The following is a 15880-nucleotide window of genomic DNA, read 5'->3' as shown; positions in this document are numbered from 1 at the left end:
GCTTACTAAAGTGTCAACTGCATAACTCTGGAAGACTTAAATGTCTTCCATATGGAATTCTTCAGATAATCAAGGATATGTCTTTACGCCTGCCCTGCTCTCCATTGGCATGGATGTGAAGTATGCCAAGCATAAGTCATGAACAAAAATAATGGCTAATTCATAGATAACAAACATAATAAGAGAATCACTCCTCTTCCCTAGCAGCCCATGACAAATTTCATGTCCTGTAATAGTATATTCTTGAAGAGCATTCGTTCATGAATAATAATCATTCACAGTGCTCACATACATTAGGAATCGACAGGAGCTCTGTGTCAAGAGTCAGCTGGTGGGACTCAGCCCCAAAGTCATAGGCCAGAGCTAATCCCAGGGACAATGCTCAAAGCAAAGAACAAATCAGAGCCTCCAAGGAGGGGGAGAATTTTGTTTGCTCAGCATTTTTAAGTGGACCAGACTTATATAATGGTTGGAATTTTGTACTTCTCCAAATTTTGCCATACAATTCTCAGCCCCACCCCATCCCATATGACCAGAATGCTGTGGGATTTGTGGGAGGGGGTTGCTGGTTTGTTTTTGGGTTTTTTATATTATGTATTTAGTGTTCCCATTTTATATTTTTATTTTGTGAACCGCCCTGTGATCTTCAGATGAAGAAAGACATACAAAATCCATCCATCCATCCATCCATCCATCCATCCATCCATCCATCCATCCATCAACTACTGTATTTCCTATCAGATTTTCTACTAGGTTTTTGTCGTTGTTGTTTAGTCGTTTAGTCATTTCCGACTCTTCGTGACCCCATGGAGCAGAGCACGCCAGACACTTCTGTCTTCCACTGCCTCCCGCAATTTGGTCAAACTCATGTTGGTAGCTTCGAGAACACTGTCCAACCATCTGGTCCTGTGTCGTCCCCTTCTCATTTTAAACCTTCATTAAGGCACATACATTTTCCATTTCTGTGTCAATTAAAGCAATTATACTTAACACAAACAAACAAAAATACCTTATCATGAGCACTACATGAACACAACGTAACCTGATCAGTTGGCCTCCCTTAGTTTAGTCAAACTCATGCTGGTAGCTTCGAGAACACTATCCAACCATCTCGTCCTCTGTCGTCCCCTTCTTTATCTACTAGGCTTACCTCAGGAATATACTTGTACATTCTGTATCTCAAGATACAGAGACAGTATTCACCAAACAAAAGACTGTTTGATCAGATGTTCCGGGCGTGTCATTCATAAACAGGAAGTTCCATTGGGAGTAAGGGATACAACTAAATACCTTCTATAGATGCACCTATAGCAGCTATCCTTTTAGTTCACAATAGTTTCACAACAAGAGTAAGGGGTCCACATTTAAAGGGTTTTTTCTGCTTATGTACCTACAATGCAGCCTGGTGAGGAATCTCATTTTTCATTCCTAGCCAGAGAGGAACTTCTGGAGCAAACAAATGAGGATTGATTGGTAATACTTCTAAGTTTTATGAGCATGACAGATTCATATTCAGTCCAGGTAATTATCAACTTCTGCAGCATCTCTCCTATAGTCCTTGCAGAATGACATCTCAGGGTAACATGAAGCAAGGACTAGGGCTCAAGTCACTCTGGTAGACAAAGTTCTAGATATCCAGGACAGAAAAAAAGCAATGAGAGAAATATCAGACACATAGGTGAAGCATAGAGATTAGGGACAGCTGGGACATAGAGCCAGAATACAGAGACATATTTGGCACCATTAATCTACAGATCCATTGGGCTGCAGTAATGCTTCTGAATATCAGTTGCGTGGCAATGCTCCCCCCCCCCATTGTGAAATGAAGACACAGGACACGATATTTTTAGGTTAATGGGCATAAAAAGGCCACAACTTTATTGATTACAGAATTGAAAGGTATTGGCTTTAGGCATTGGCTCCTATCGACTACCCGGCATGGTGACCGGGAGGGTTGTCCACGAACCATGGGGGGGGGCCGTTGGAGTACGCCCACTAGGATCCCACGGGTGTCACCGCTTGGGGGCGTGCCGGCGGCCCTTACCTCCGTAGGTTTCGGACAAGGCAACGCCCCCCGGAGTCCTCTACCGGACTACCCCTTTATTTGGGGGAAGGTGATGGCGCTTCCTTCCCCCCCTCTCATTTGCGTATCAATTCCCCCTGCCAATGCCTAACCGCCAACACCGGAGAAGTTGTGACGTTTGCTACGAGGTAGGCGAAAAAACCAAAAGGCATGACGTGCGCCAACTTGGAAAAATTCCTACCAGGCCCCTTGCGGCGACCAACCGAAGTCCATAGCAAGGCCAAGACTAGCTAAACCTACGGGTGGGTGGGATGGGAAAAAACCTCTCTGGGGTCCAGGTGGAAAGAGGGCGATCCCCGGGCGTGCCTGGCCTTAAATAGGCCAGGTCCCGCATCTCCGGCCAGCCAATTAGGCTGGCCGGCTCAGTGACACGCCCGGGGATTCCCTGTTCTCGCACGGGGGGAAAGCCAGCCCCCACGCGGGAGTGGGGTGGAGCAAGCCCGCAACCCCATCTCCTTGGAGCCGGAAATGGCTTTGCGTGGCAATACTCCCCCCCCATTGTGAAATGAAGACACAGGACACGATATTTTTAGGTTAATGGGCATAAAAAGGCCACAACTTTATTGATTACAGAATTGAAAGGTATTGGCTTTAGGCATTGGCTCCTATCGACTACCCGGCATGGTGACCGGGAGGGTTGTCCACGAACCGTGGGGGGTCCTGTTGGAGTACGCCCACTAGGATCCCACGGGTGTCACCGCTTGGGGGCGTGCCGGCGGCCCTTACCTCCGTAGGTTTCGGACAAGGCAACGCCCCCCGGAGTCCTCTACCGGACTACCCCTTTATTTGGGGGAAGGTGATGGCGCTTCCTTCCCCCCCTCTCATTTGCGTATCAATTCCCCCTGCCAATGCCTAACCGCCACTCGAGCGCGCGTGAGGCGGAGGTTGAGCTTGCGGCACTAAACGCAGGGAAGCCGATGGCGAAAGGAGAAAGGGTTGCCGCGGCGAAAAAACCTCTATGAGAGAAACCTCTCTGAGAAAAAACCTCTCTGGGGTCCAGGTGGAAAGAGGGCGATCCCCGGGCGTGCCTGGCCTTAAATAGGCCAGGTCCCGCCTCCCCGGCCAGCCAATTAGGCTGGCCGGCTCAGTGACACGCCCGGGGATTCCCTGTTCTCGCGCGGGGGGAAAGCCAGCCCCCGCGCGGGAGTGGGGTGGAGCAAGCCCGCAACCCCATCTCCTTGGAGCCGGAAATGGCTTTGCAGAAAACCACAGGAGAGGAGAGTGCCATTGTGTCCATGTCCTGCTTGTGGGCTTCCAATAGGCATTTAGTTGGCCACTGGTCTGATCCAGCAGGCTCTTGTGTTTTTATGACTTTAGTTCTGTGTACTTAAGGGCATCTCACAACAATTTCTTGATTCCCCCCTATCCCTCCCTCAGCTCCCTTAGAAGTGAATATTTCATCTCACTCACTTGGAAAATGTTAATAGAAATGCATTTTAAATTCATGAATACGAATGCAATATGTTTAATTTTTTAAAATAAAATAAAATAAATTGCTCCTTTCAGTTTCCTATCTCTTCAAATTGTACCTCTACCTGTGAAGACCCCTGTGGTTTAAATAACTGGAGAGTGTACACTAATAAAAATCCCATTAAATGAAATGGCCAGTAGGCATATAGAATGTCCTCTTGCAATTTTGGAAGACGGTTCGTTACGAGACACCCTGCTATGTACTTTTTTATTTTATCAAAGTAAAGGGAAAAAAGAGCAAGGAAATGTCGTAAAATGTGTTCTTTGTTTAGGGGGAAGCTGTTTACGGTGTCCTAGGGAAAATGATGTATCTCCCCCCCCCCCTTAGAATGAAAGAGCTGGTTTATTCTATGTCAGGTGTGTTTACTGCACAGCCTATAATAAATATATATAATCAAGAAAATTGGTTGGTAATTTTCATCCTCTGAACTATTACTTCTTTATGCAGTGACTGGCAATTGAAGTGGTAATTCAGTTTACATTGTATTGGAGTAACCCATTTTACTGCAAAGACTGAACTTGATGTCAAAAATAATTTCTAGGGAAGAGGATTGCTTTTTCTGGGAAATGTTTTCCTCCTTCTTATTATTTCTTTCTAAGTTCAGTGCTTATAAAAAAATATATATGAGGGCTCATATTTGAACCCCAGGCTTTGGTGGTGGTTCTGCTTTAAAAAATAATAATTTATTTTTAAGTATACTAAACTTGAAAGTCAGCTGTAGCTTTATACAGACATTCTTGAACTATATTCATGGAAGGATTGCTTCTGCTGTTCCCCATGTTGTGTGGGAAGCTCTGAACATGGTCACAAGCCTTCCCTGCACGATCAGGATTCCCAATCAGTGGGCTGAACATTCAGCAAAACATGCTTGTGCAGGAAGTGCAGGAAACACGCAGCCAGCATGGGGCAAGACAAGGAAGATATATTTTTTAAAAAACCATAGGACACAACTTTATTGTTTAAGTAGGCTTTGACGAAGGCACTGGATGCGTATTCTGAATCAACCACATGCCTGCTATTTGACTGGGTCAAGTCTGGGTTTAGCAGTCACCCTATGACATACACCAAGTCAGGGCAATCCCTCCAGGGCCGCTGTTTTGGAGGGTTGCTATGGCTTATTGGCCCCTGTGTGGGCTTCTGGGCAGAAACATCCCTCCTTGACTCCTTTAGTGGGGAACCCACTAGGCTAAGGATCTGGCCCAATGTCTTACCACCAACTGAGCTGTGCAGCTCAGGTGGGGTCTGTTGTTGTTGTTGTTACATGTATACAGCCTCTATATACCATCTATAGACACATCTATATACCTCTGAGAGCCAAAGTCCTCGTTGAAGAGGATTCCACCCACCCTCCTGATGCCTAAATGAAGACACCAGCCAAACCTCTCTGGGGAGAACATTCCACAAATGGAGAGCCATTGCAGAAAAGGCCTGTTCTCAGATTGCTATACTCGGGACCTCTTGTGGAGAAGGCACACAAAGAAGGGCCTGAAATGATGATCTCACGGTCTGGGTCTGTTCATATGGAGAGGTGATCCTTGCAGTATTGCGGTCCTGAGATTTAGGCGGACCTGAATGAGAACATAGGTGGCAGATCCGCCAGGTCTGCCCCCTCCACCCCCAGCTATTTGCCATTTGCCCATTCAAATAGGCAACCCCCAGCACTCCGTGCAGCCATGGAGGAAAGCATAACACTCCCCACAGCTGCCCAGGGCAGGAACCACAGCTGCATTGAGCCACAAACTACGTCTTCTCTGCATTTGCAGGTGAGCAGAAATTACCATCTCCCTTTGGACCTTTCAGCTTAATGTCTGAAGTCCAGAATGGAGGGGTCAAGACTAACGCATGCCTGAATAGAGCTATTGCGAAGAGTTTTTGCTGTGTAAATATAGGAGAACAGGATTAAGTTTTGTTTAATCCATTAAGTTTTGTTTTCCTTCCCACCTAAATTATGAAAACTTCTTATATGATATAACTTTACTGTAGAATGTGTGGGATTGATTTATGATGTCGTCATTGTGCTAGTGAATAAATGTTAGGCCAATACATTTAAACAGTGGTGCTGCTATACAAATTCAAAATCTTTGCTTTGCAGGCCAAATAACCAAGGGATCATGAACCTAGGCCTGCTGATGCTAATTTGTTTGCAGGACCCATTCAAACTGCTAGTTATAAACTTTAACCTCCTATATGGGGAACCTTTTCCAGTCACACTCCTTCCTAGATAACCTACAGACCCAAATGTGGATAGACCAATGAATGTGATATTTTTGCAAAAACAATTCTCCCAATACAATGCCTTTTTTGTATATTTACACTAATAAATACATTTTCACGCATGCCTTCCCTTACTGTATGCATTTCTCACCCCTTGCCTTTTCCTATAAGACCTATTACAGTCGTTAAGAGTCGTCAACAGGCTCATCTCAGCTATCTGCCAATCTCCCATTCCCACCACCCTTCTGAGTAATACCCCTCCCCACCTTCTCACTATATAGAAGGATCTGGCAACTTCTGTTTCAGTGTATCTGAAGAAGTGTGCATGCACACGAAAGCTCATACCAAGAACTAACTTAGTTGGTCTTTAAGGTGCTACTGGAAGGAATTTTTTTTATTTTGACTATGGCAGACCAACACGGCTACCTATCTGTAACTGTATGCATTTCTGTGAAAATTCTTTGGTTAGAGAATGAGTTTCAAAAGATGACTGTTTTTCTATTCTCACATTGTGTGAATTTGATAGGTTCATTTTTTAATGTGTGCTGAATCAAATTGCTCCCTCATCCCGAGTGACTGTGTGCCCTCAGCAACCTCACATCACCTCCCTTCAGCAACCTCACATCACCTCCCTTTCATTTTTAAAAGAGCACAGTTGTCTGAATTGCAAATGATCCTCTAAGCATTCATAAGTCAACAGTCTTCTTTTTTTGAATTCAACATTTCAAAAAAGAGCTTCTTCTTCCTCCTCCTTCTCCTTCTTCTTCTCCTTCTCTTTCTCCTTCTCCAAGATGGCCACAAGAGTCCTTTCAGTTCCAGAGCTCTGTCTCTGGGAGATCTGTAACTGTGATGGCAACAATAAGAAGCTTAGAATTGGGGCTTCAAATTAGCCCTTCACTGACCATGTTCAACTGTTTATCTTTTAGCAGAGCCTCAAGCAGTCCCTTTGGGTCTACAAAGGATTTTATTAATAAAAAATGGAAGAACAACAACAAAACAGCTTCCAGTCCTTTCTTCGGCTGAATCCACTATGGTGCTTAAACAACAAGGATCATCTTACAAAGGGGGGATTCTCTGCTCCCCCTTCGCCAATCTAATTAGCGTGTAAAAAATGACTGATAGAAGGCAAAATGCAACCATCTGCATTTCTCAGTGTTGTCATTTTTCAGACAGAACTCACAGGTGTCTTTTAAACAATGATGAATTAGAAGGCACTGTCTCTTTTTTTCTCACTCATTTGTCTGTTAACTACCTCTGTGATAATAATGTATTTGCATATTTAATTTCCTCAGCTGTAAATGAGCACCTCTGAACCACTTGCTAATTATTTTACAATTTTCTTGTATTCTTCATTATTCATGCATTCTATTTACTAAATAAAAATGACTTTCCCTCCAAAGGACATTTGCAATTATTATTACGCCAAGAAGCTATCGCTTGGTGCCAAACAAGAAAGCCTGCTAGGATGGGAAGAGAGAAAGAGACACAATGCAGTTTGCAAAAGAAAGCAGGAAGATTATATTCATGTTGTGTGAAGTTAGCTCCTTTATCACCACCCTTTTCTTCCTGTTCACACCTTTGTCCAAACCTGATTAAACAGGCTTCATGCTGATAGCTAAGCAGGTTTTTGGAGTGAATGGTTGTTGGTAATAAACTCAGCCAGCCCGTAAATCATTCAAGGGAATATTACACTGGACTTTGATATTTGTCATTGTGTATGACAGTCTATACTCACCAGGACAAAGCTTTCATAAAAATGCAACACTCAGTTGTAATAGTAATCACTTTAGGCTACAGGAAAACCAGCAGGTTGCTTAAAGGGATGGGAGAGACCTTTTTATGTTATTATATTTATTTTATTAAAATTTATCTACCACTTGGTTTAAGTGGTTTACCAAAAGAATAAAACAAGCTCAGTTGGTGGGGCAAAAGACTCTTAATCTCTGGTTTGTGCCCCAACCTGGGCAAAAATATTTCTGAATTGCAGGGAGCTGGAGTTTCAGCAGCTCTTTTTCTAGAAAAATAGCACTGCATTTTCCATATGCTATGTCTTCTTATTTATATGGCTCCTGTGCAAATGTGAAGCAAAGTGATAAATCCAGGGGGCAGTTATCATGGCTACCCCATCCAGTCTTGATGGGCATTCCTAACTTCCAAAAGTAAAGTCCACGTATTAGCCATGCTAATGACAAATTGGTTATGAATGGTCATCCCTGGAATCACCGGGTGATTTTGGGGAAGGCGCTATTTCTCAGCTTCGGTCCCCTATCTATAAAATCAGAATAATGGTGTCCTATATCACAAGGCTGTCGCGGGCACTTTGTTAATTAAAAGTGCTACATAAATGAGATATAGCAGCAGTAATGTATTAGAATTGTTGTGAGAGTGAACATATGGAGCACTCTGCAGATTAGAAGTGCTATTTCAATTATAAATAGTAGCATTTCCACTAGTAGTAGTTCTCTCCAGCCAGACTAATTTCTCCCATTTAGGTTTTTTTTTCCCCTTTGGGGAAAAAGAAAATCAATCCAAGATGGAAATCTCACACACAATTAAGGCTACTCTGGGGGACTTCCGGTTCAGCCCGACACCAGCGCAGGCGGGGATTTCTTCCTTGCGGGAGGATCCTGAGCTTTCCGGAGAAAATAGGGGTTCCACAGGGCGCAGTGGTCCCCTGAAAAGTGTCTGGTGGGTGTCCAGACACACAGGTTCCCGCAGAGCCTAAACGCGGACCTCTCGGCTGTCAGGTAACTCCGTTTTTTCGGAGCGAAGAGTACGGCGGGGGGAGAAGCGGGCAGAGGGAAACCATGGCTGTCTCCGGAAAAAGCGAAGCCCCGTGCCTGTAGGAGAAGGCTGGATTCTCAAAGAAAAGGAAACTCAAGCCTAATAAAGAGAGAAACGGCTTGGATATTATCAAAGGAAAGGCTGGGTAAAAAAGAAGTCGAAAAAAGAGCACAATTTTTACCTGGAATCATTTTGAACGCAAGGAATAGGCAAAGCAGAGAGAAATGCGAGTGACGCTAGCGGACAAAGTTCTTCTCTCCTTTCTAATTCCCTTTGTCTGTATGGGAAGATACTAAGTAACTAACAAAAAGAGGAATTTAGAGGGAGAGCAAAGAGATAATTTTTTGCTACTTTTGGCTTCTTCTTAGCCCTCCCGGCGACAGGGGGAAGGACGCGAAACTTAGTTTCACTTAAGAAGCTCTGCATAACGGAGGTCTCCATTTCGTGAAAGTTGGGTCTCCATTACAAACGCTTTGAAATACCAGCGGGGAGAGGAAGAGGATATCGCCTTTGCTAAGCCCTCCGAATATTCTACCTAAGTTTAATAATTTGATAAAAGCCTCTATTTGTTGGGGGCAAAACTAAAGAAGAAGCGGTGGGCAAAAACTAAAAGAGAAGTTGAACAAACTCTCATTTCTCTCCTCCCTTCTCTCGCTCTTTCCTTTCCTTCTTCCCTGTCACTCCTCCGTTAATTGGATACTAGACCCCTGGTGGACAGGGGAGAAACTACAATCGACTCCTTCTTCTCTTTCTTTTTTCTTTTTATTTTTCTTGACGATTTGGAATTTTTTGGGAGTCAGCTCAATTGGGGGCAAGAAGAAAAAAAGTGAACTCAAAATAACTTTTGGAATAAACAACCTCATAAGGAATAGCCCATTTGGGGGCAAGAAGAACTGAGCTGTCCATTTAATAGACCTAAAATTGGGGAAGTCCCCAGAAGGATTATAAACTATACTCTCTCCTCCCTTGACCTCTCTGGACTCTCCCTTTGGTTTGTGGGAATACTACATTTGGTGGAATAGCCTAATTGGTGGCAATTGGACTCCTATTTAAATTTATCTCCATGAGACTTCACTTAAGACTATTTGAATTACTTCATTATAAACCTACTAATATTAAGTGTATGGAATCCTAAAGAATTGGAAGGCACCAATAGACTTGATATTGTGTGATATTGTTCCGAGCCTTGGAAAACATTGTAAAATTGACTGATACGTTTAGATTGGAGAAGGGTAATTTGATTATTGCAATAAGCTTTTTACTTCATTTAATTAACGTAGTAAGACAATTCGGTATAAAATGTCTCATGTACCAAAGAAAGGCGGGAATGGGGGGACACCAGGGGAAAGGAAGGGGTCTAAGCAAGAAACAGATTTTAGATCTGAAATATTAAAGATGTTCGCAGATATAAGGCAAAGTGAAAAAAATCTGGAAACAAAAATTGAGCAGGTAGATTCAAAGATTGGGAAAATGGATAAGAAAATAGATGAAACTGTGAGTGAGTTGAAAGGACAAATTAAAGAGGTATCTAAAAGAACCCAGGTGTTAGAAGAAGGAATGAAAAGGACAAAACTGGAAATGAAGGAGTTAAAGCGTGAGGATGACAAAATTAGAGTAGGACTTGTAGAAACCAACAAAATACAAGAGGAAATGTGGGATGCGATCTCCATGAATGAACTTCGGCAGCGGGAAGTTAATTTAAGACTGAGGGGGGTACCAGAGAATCAAGGAGAGAATATTAGGCAAAAACTATTAACAGAACTAGCACAATGGCTGGAGTGGCAAACAGAGGAGGTCGCGAACACAATACAGAATGTCTTTAGACTAAAAGTGAAGACGACCAAGGCAAGGAAATTCCCAGGGGATTGTCTTATAGTCTTTAAGGACAGAGACATGAGAAACATGGTGTTACAAAAAAATAGGGAAAAAAGATTATGTATCGATGGTAGTTACATAATCATCTTTAAAGATATACCAATTAGGTTGTTGAAACGGAGAGACCCCTATAAGCCACAGGTGCAAATTCTCAAAAAGAATAATATAGAATTCAAATGGGAGTTTCCGGAAGGAATCTCATTCACTTATAAAAATAAAAGGCATAGAATAACCAGACCAGAGGAAATAGGTAAATTCCAAAGAAAATACAAAGAGTTATTAACGGAAGAGGAAGAAGAGCTTAGAGGAGCAGTAGGAGGGGTGGAGGTGAAGGGACTGAAGGATGTGGGGGAGAGGAGGAAGGCCGGGGAAGGATTAGAGGAGGAGCGGGAGGAGGAGGAGGGAGAGGAGGAAGAGGAGGAAGAGGAGGGATTATAAGGAATTCAACTAAAGAGAAAGGTATTCCTATTAACTGAAAACAAAAAAAAACAAAAAAAGAAGATAAGATGGCATTAAAATTATGGAACTGGAATATAAACGGACTGAATGATAAAAAAAAAAGGAATAAGGTGGAACAATTTCTAAAGAAAAAAAACTTAGATATCATCTGTTTGCAAGAGACGCATGTGGCAAAACGGCATAGGAGAATTTTGATAAACAAAAGGCTTGGAAACGAATTTATATCTTCAGATAAGGGGAAGAAAAGAGGAGTAATTTTATATATAAAAAACAAAATAGAAGCGCATCAAATCTTTAAGGACGAAGAAGGAAGAATTATTGCAGTACAAATTAATTGGCAAGGTGAAAAAATAATAATTGTTGGAATTTATGCACCTAATGGGAATAAAGCTGATTTTTATAAAAACTTGGAGGAAAAATTGATGGAATATGTGGACCAAAAAATAATTATGATGGGAGATATGAACGGGGTGGTTTCAATCGAAATGGATAGGTTGAGGGAGAGTGGATCAAAAGAAGGGAAGCTACCTAAATCATTTTTTGAAATGATTAAAAACTGTAATTTAGTAGACATATGGAGACTAAGACATCCACAGGAAAAACAATTCACATATCATTCAGAACCAAATCAATCTATGTCGAGAATTGACCAAATCTGGATATCAAATGAATTAAGCCTAAGAACCCTCCAGATAGAAATAGAACCAAGAGTAATCTCAGATCATAGTCCGATTAAATTGGAGATTAAAGGCCTGGAAGAAAGAACGTTTAGATGGAGGATGAACGATAGCCTTTTTGATGACCAAAAATTTGTACAACAGGCACAGAAGAAAATGAATGAATACTTCATAGATAACTGTAATAAGGGTACGAAAATGAGTATAGTGTGGGACGCAAGCAAGGCGGTGATGCGTGGTCTTTATATACAACAAAACTCAATTAAAAGGAAGAATAGAGAGAAAGAGAAGAAAGAAATACTAAAACAAATTATGGAATATGAGCAAAAGTTAATTAAAAATCCGAACAATAGGAAAGTTAGACAAAGTATCAAGACCTTGCAAACCCAATTTGCTATGATAATAAATAAGGAGGTGGAATGGAATATTAAAAGATTAAGACAAAAGGATTTTGAATTTGCGAATAAATCTGGAAAATGGCTGGCCTGGCAGATTAAGAAAAGGAAAGAACAGAGTACAATAAATAAGATCAGAGTAAGGGACGAAGAGATAACTAGCCCTAAGGGCATCAGGAAAGGATTTTTGGACTTTTATAGTCAACTGTATAGGAAAAAAGAAAAGAATAACATAAGGAAAATAGAGAGATACTTAAAAGAGAAAAAGGTGCAAAAGATCCCAACAGAAGCAAGAGATAAGTTAAATGCCCCGATAGACGAAGAGGAAATCAAGATGGTTATATCAGAGTTGAAAAACGGGAAGGCCCCAGGACCAGATGGCTTCACAGCAAGGTATTACAAAGAATTGAAAACAATTTTGATAACACCGCTGAAAGAAACAATGAATAATATCTTAAAAGAGAGGGAGATTCCAGAGACCTGGAAGGAAGCATATATAACTTTTATTCCAAAAGAAGGTACGGATTTAACACAAGTAAAGAATTATAGACCAATTTCTTTGCTAAACACCGATTATAAAATCTTCGCAGGAATAATAGCAAAGAGATTAAAAAAGGTTTTGCAAGGAATCATCCACGAAGACCAGACAGGCTTCCTTCCACGAAGACAGATGAGAGACAATGTGAGAAATATAATAAACATTCTGGAGTACTTGACAGCGAACAATGAGAGAAGAGCAATGTTAATGTTTGTCGACGCCGAAAAGGCATTCGACAACATATCATGGGACTTTATGCTAAAAAATATGGAATACATGGAGATGGGAAACGACTTCCTTAATGGAATGAAGGCAATATACATGGACCAAAGGGCAAAACTGTTAGTGAATAATGTGACAACAGAAGAAATTAAAATATCAAAGGGCACAAGACAGGGCTGCCCGCTCTCGCCACTGCTGTTCATCATGGTGCTGGAGATTCTTCTGAAGTCAATTAGAGAAAATAAAAAGATAAAGGGGGTGACAGTAGGCCGCAATGAATATAAAGTTAGAGCCTTTGCGGACGATTTGGTTATAATGGTGGAGGAGCCGACGGATAATGCAACTGAGGTGATAGAGGAAATTGAAAAATTTGGTGAGGTGGCCGGTTTTATGTTAAATAGGGGGAAGACAAAGATCTTAACAAAAAATATGGACCAAACAATGCAAGAGATATTACAACAACAAATAGGTATCGAAATTGTTAGGAAGGTGAAATACTTGGGCATATGGATAACAACTAAAAATATTGACCTAATTCAAAATAATTATGTACCGGTATGGCAGGGAATTAAGAAAGATTTGGAGAGTTGGGGAAGGCTAAAACTATCTTTCTGGGGTAGAATAGCAATGATCAAAATGAACGTGTTGCCAAAGATGATATTCTTGTTTCAGATGATCCCAGTACTAAGAGGAGTGAAGATCTTTAAGGAATGGCAAAGATGGATATCAAGATATATCTGGCAGGGCAAAAAGCCAAGAATCAAATATAAATTGTTGACGGATGTAAAGGAAAGAGGAGGTTTTGCCCTGCCAGATTTGAAGTTATATTATGAGGCATCATGTCTTTGCTGGGTAAAAGAATGGATAAAATTGAAAGATACAAAGCTATTGGATCTGGAGGGATTTGATATTAGATTCGGGTGGCACGTGCATTTATGGAAAGAGAAGAAAAAGGGTCACAAATCGTTTGAAAACCATATCTTCCGGAAATCGTTAATTGAAGTATGGGACAGATATAAAAACATATTAGAAAGGGGAGTCCCACATTGGTTCTCTCCGGTAGAGGCTATAGCTATTAAGAAAACTAATATGGGGTGTAACTGGATAACGTATAATGATTTGGTCATGAAAGAAGGGGATAAATGGAGGATAAAACCATACGAACAAGTAAAAGAATATGTTTATGACTGGCTGCAATACCTTCAGATAAGTGAAATGTTTAAAAAGGAGATAAAAGAGAGACGATATAATGAAAAAGACTCGAAATTCCAAACAGAGATTATTGATAACGATTATAAGATAATATCTAAAATGTACAAAATTTTATTGGAATGGGAAACAATGGACGAAGAGGTGAAAGAGGTAATGATTCACTGGGCCAGGGATTTGGGATATAGTATAGAATTAGAGGAATGGCAAAAAATATGGACTGAAAATTTGAACTTCACGGCATGTATCACGTTGAAAGAAAACACTATGAAGATGGTGTACAGATGGTATATGACACCTGCTAGGCTTGCAAAGATGTACAAAACTTGTAATAAATGTTGGAGGTGCAAAGAGAAGGAGGGTACATTTATGCACATGTGGTGGGAATGCAGAAAGGTAAAGGGGTTCTGGGAAACAATATATGGTGAGTTAAAAAAAATGTTGAAGTATAATTTTGTAAAGAGACCAGAATTTTTTTTGCTAGGAGTAACCAAGAATGCAATAAATAAGAGGGATAGAAAACTTTTTCAGTATGCAATAACGGCAGCGAGAACCCTACTGGCCCAGAGGTGGAAACAACAGGAGACACCGACTTTGGAAGAATGGAGAGCAAAACTAACAGACTATGCGGAACTGGATAAGTTAACGGGAAAGATCAGATTTCAAAGAGACCACAAGTTTTTGGAGGACTGGGGAAAATTTAGGGAGTATTTGGAAACTGTATGTGAGGATCATATAACGCTAGTATGTTTTAAAGAAGCTTTGTGAAAAAATTAAGGAATATTGCAAAAAAGAAAAGGTAGATAGAAAAATTTTTTTAAAGGTGATATAATAATTAGGAATGCGTAGACGAAGAAACAATTACGGATGATTACCAGGAGAATTGAGGGAGGTCCATTAAGTGAATTATGTGATGTGTAAATGGAATGTTATGAGATCATAAGAAAAACCTTTAATAAAAAATTATATGCAAAAAAAACAATTAAGGCTACTCTTCCATCAAAGGTAAACATTTTGCTTAATTGTACATTGAAAGTGCTAAACTTTGGCCGGACAGTCTTCATATTCTCCTAGGGGTACCTTCCTGAAACTCACGCTCTCCAGTGGTGTTGGACTACAATTCCCATCATCCATTCCTGACAGAGAATACTGATTATTTAGCCCAGAGCAAGCACAAACTGAGTTTTCTTTTTCTTCTTTTTTAATGAACTAATCCTGCATATTTCGAGAGCTAAACTAGCCAGGCTGCTCCCGTTCCACCCACTTTCAGTGTGTAAAGCCAATGAGTGAAGTCAGAGCTGTGATTGACAAATGAATTGTTTGAACACCAGGCAATAGCAAGGAATCGCTGGAGTCCTAAAGATCTCCGTTTCCTGCTTCTCTCTCATTTTTGCAGTTTACATACTAGGAACCAGAATGCACCTTTCCTGTGGCAAGTTCACCTGAGATGAAGTGCAAATGTTTTTCTGCAAATATTTCTACACAGCAAGCAAACACTCGCACCCCCAGCAAATGCAAAATGTGAAAACTTTGCAAAGAGGCTTAGCCATGTCCCCTGCTGTGCCAGAGCTAAACTCCAGGCACTGAAATTTCATAATGATACGTGATACAAAGTCTGTACAAATACTAGGACAAGTTGTTTGTTGTTGGGAAATCTATTATTTCAGTGTTGCTACAGTAATTTAAAAAATAAACACACACACATATAAAGAACCCACTGTGTAGTTAACTGACAATACAATGTGTTTCTTTTTTGATGTAAAATATCAGGAGAGGAATATAACAATCAGAATATGGAGGGCGGGGAGACACTTGTGATTTTTAATATTTATTATTCTTTAAAAAATTATCTCTCTTGATGTTGTTTTTATTCTAACATGTTGTTTCTTTTGCTTTTACTCTTAACTTGACTTCCTTAAGTGGTTTAGGGTTGGCACTGTGGGACAGCAGCAG

This window comes from Podarcis vaucheri (assembly GCF_965113315.1).
Source record: "Podarcis vaucheri genome assembly, chromosome: 12".
NCBI lineage: Eukaryota > Metazoa > Chordata > Lepidosauria > Squamata > Lacertidae > Podarcis > Podarcis vaucheri.
This window is presented reverse-complemented; position numbering follows the sequence as displayed.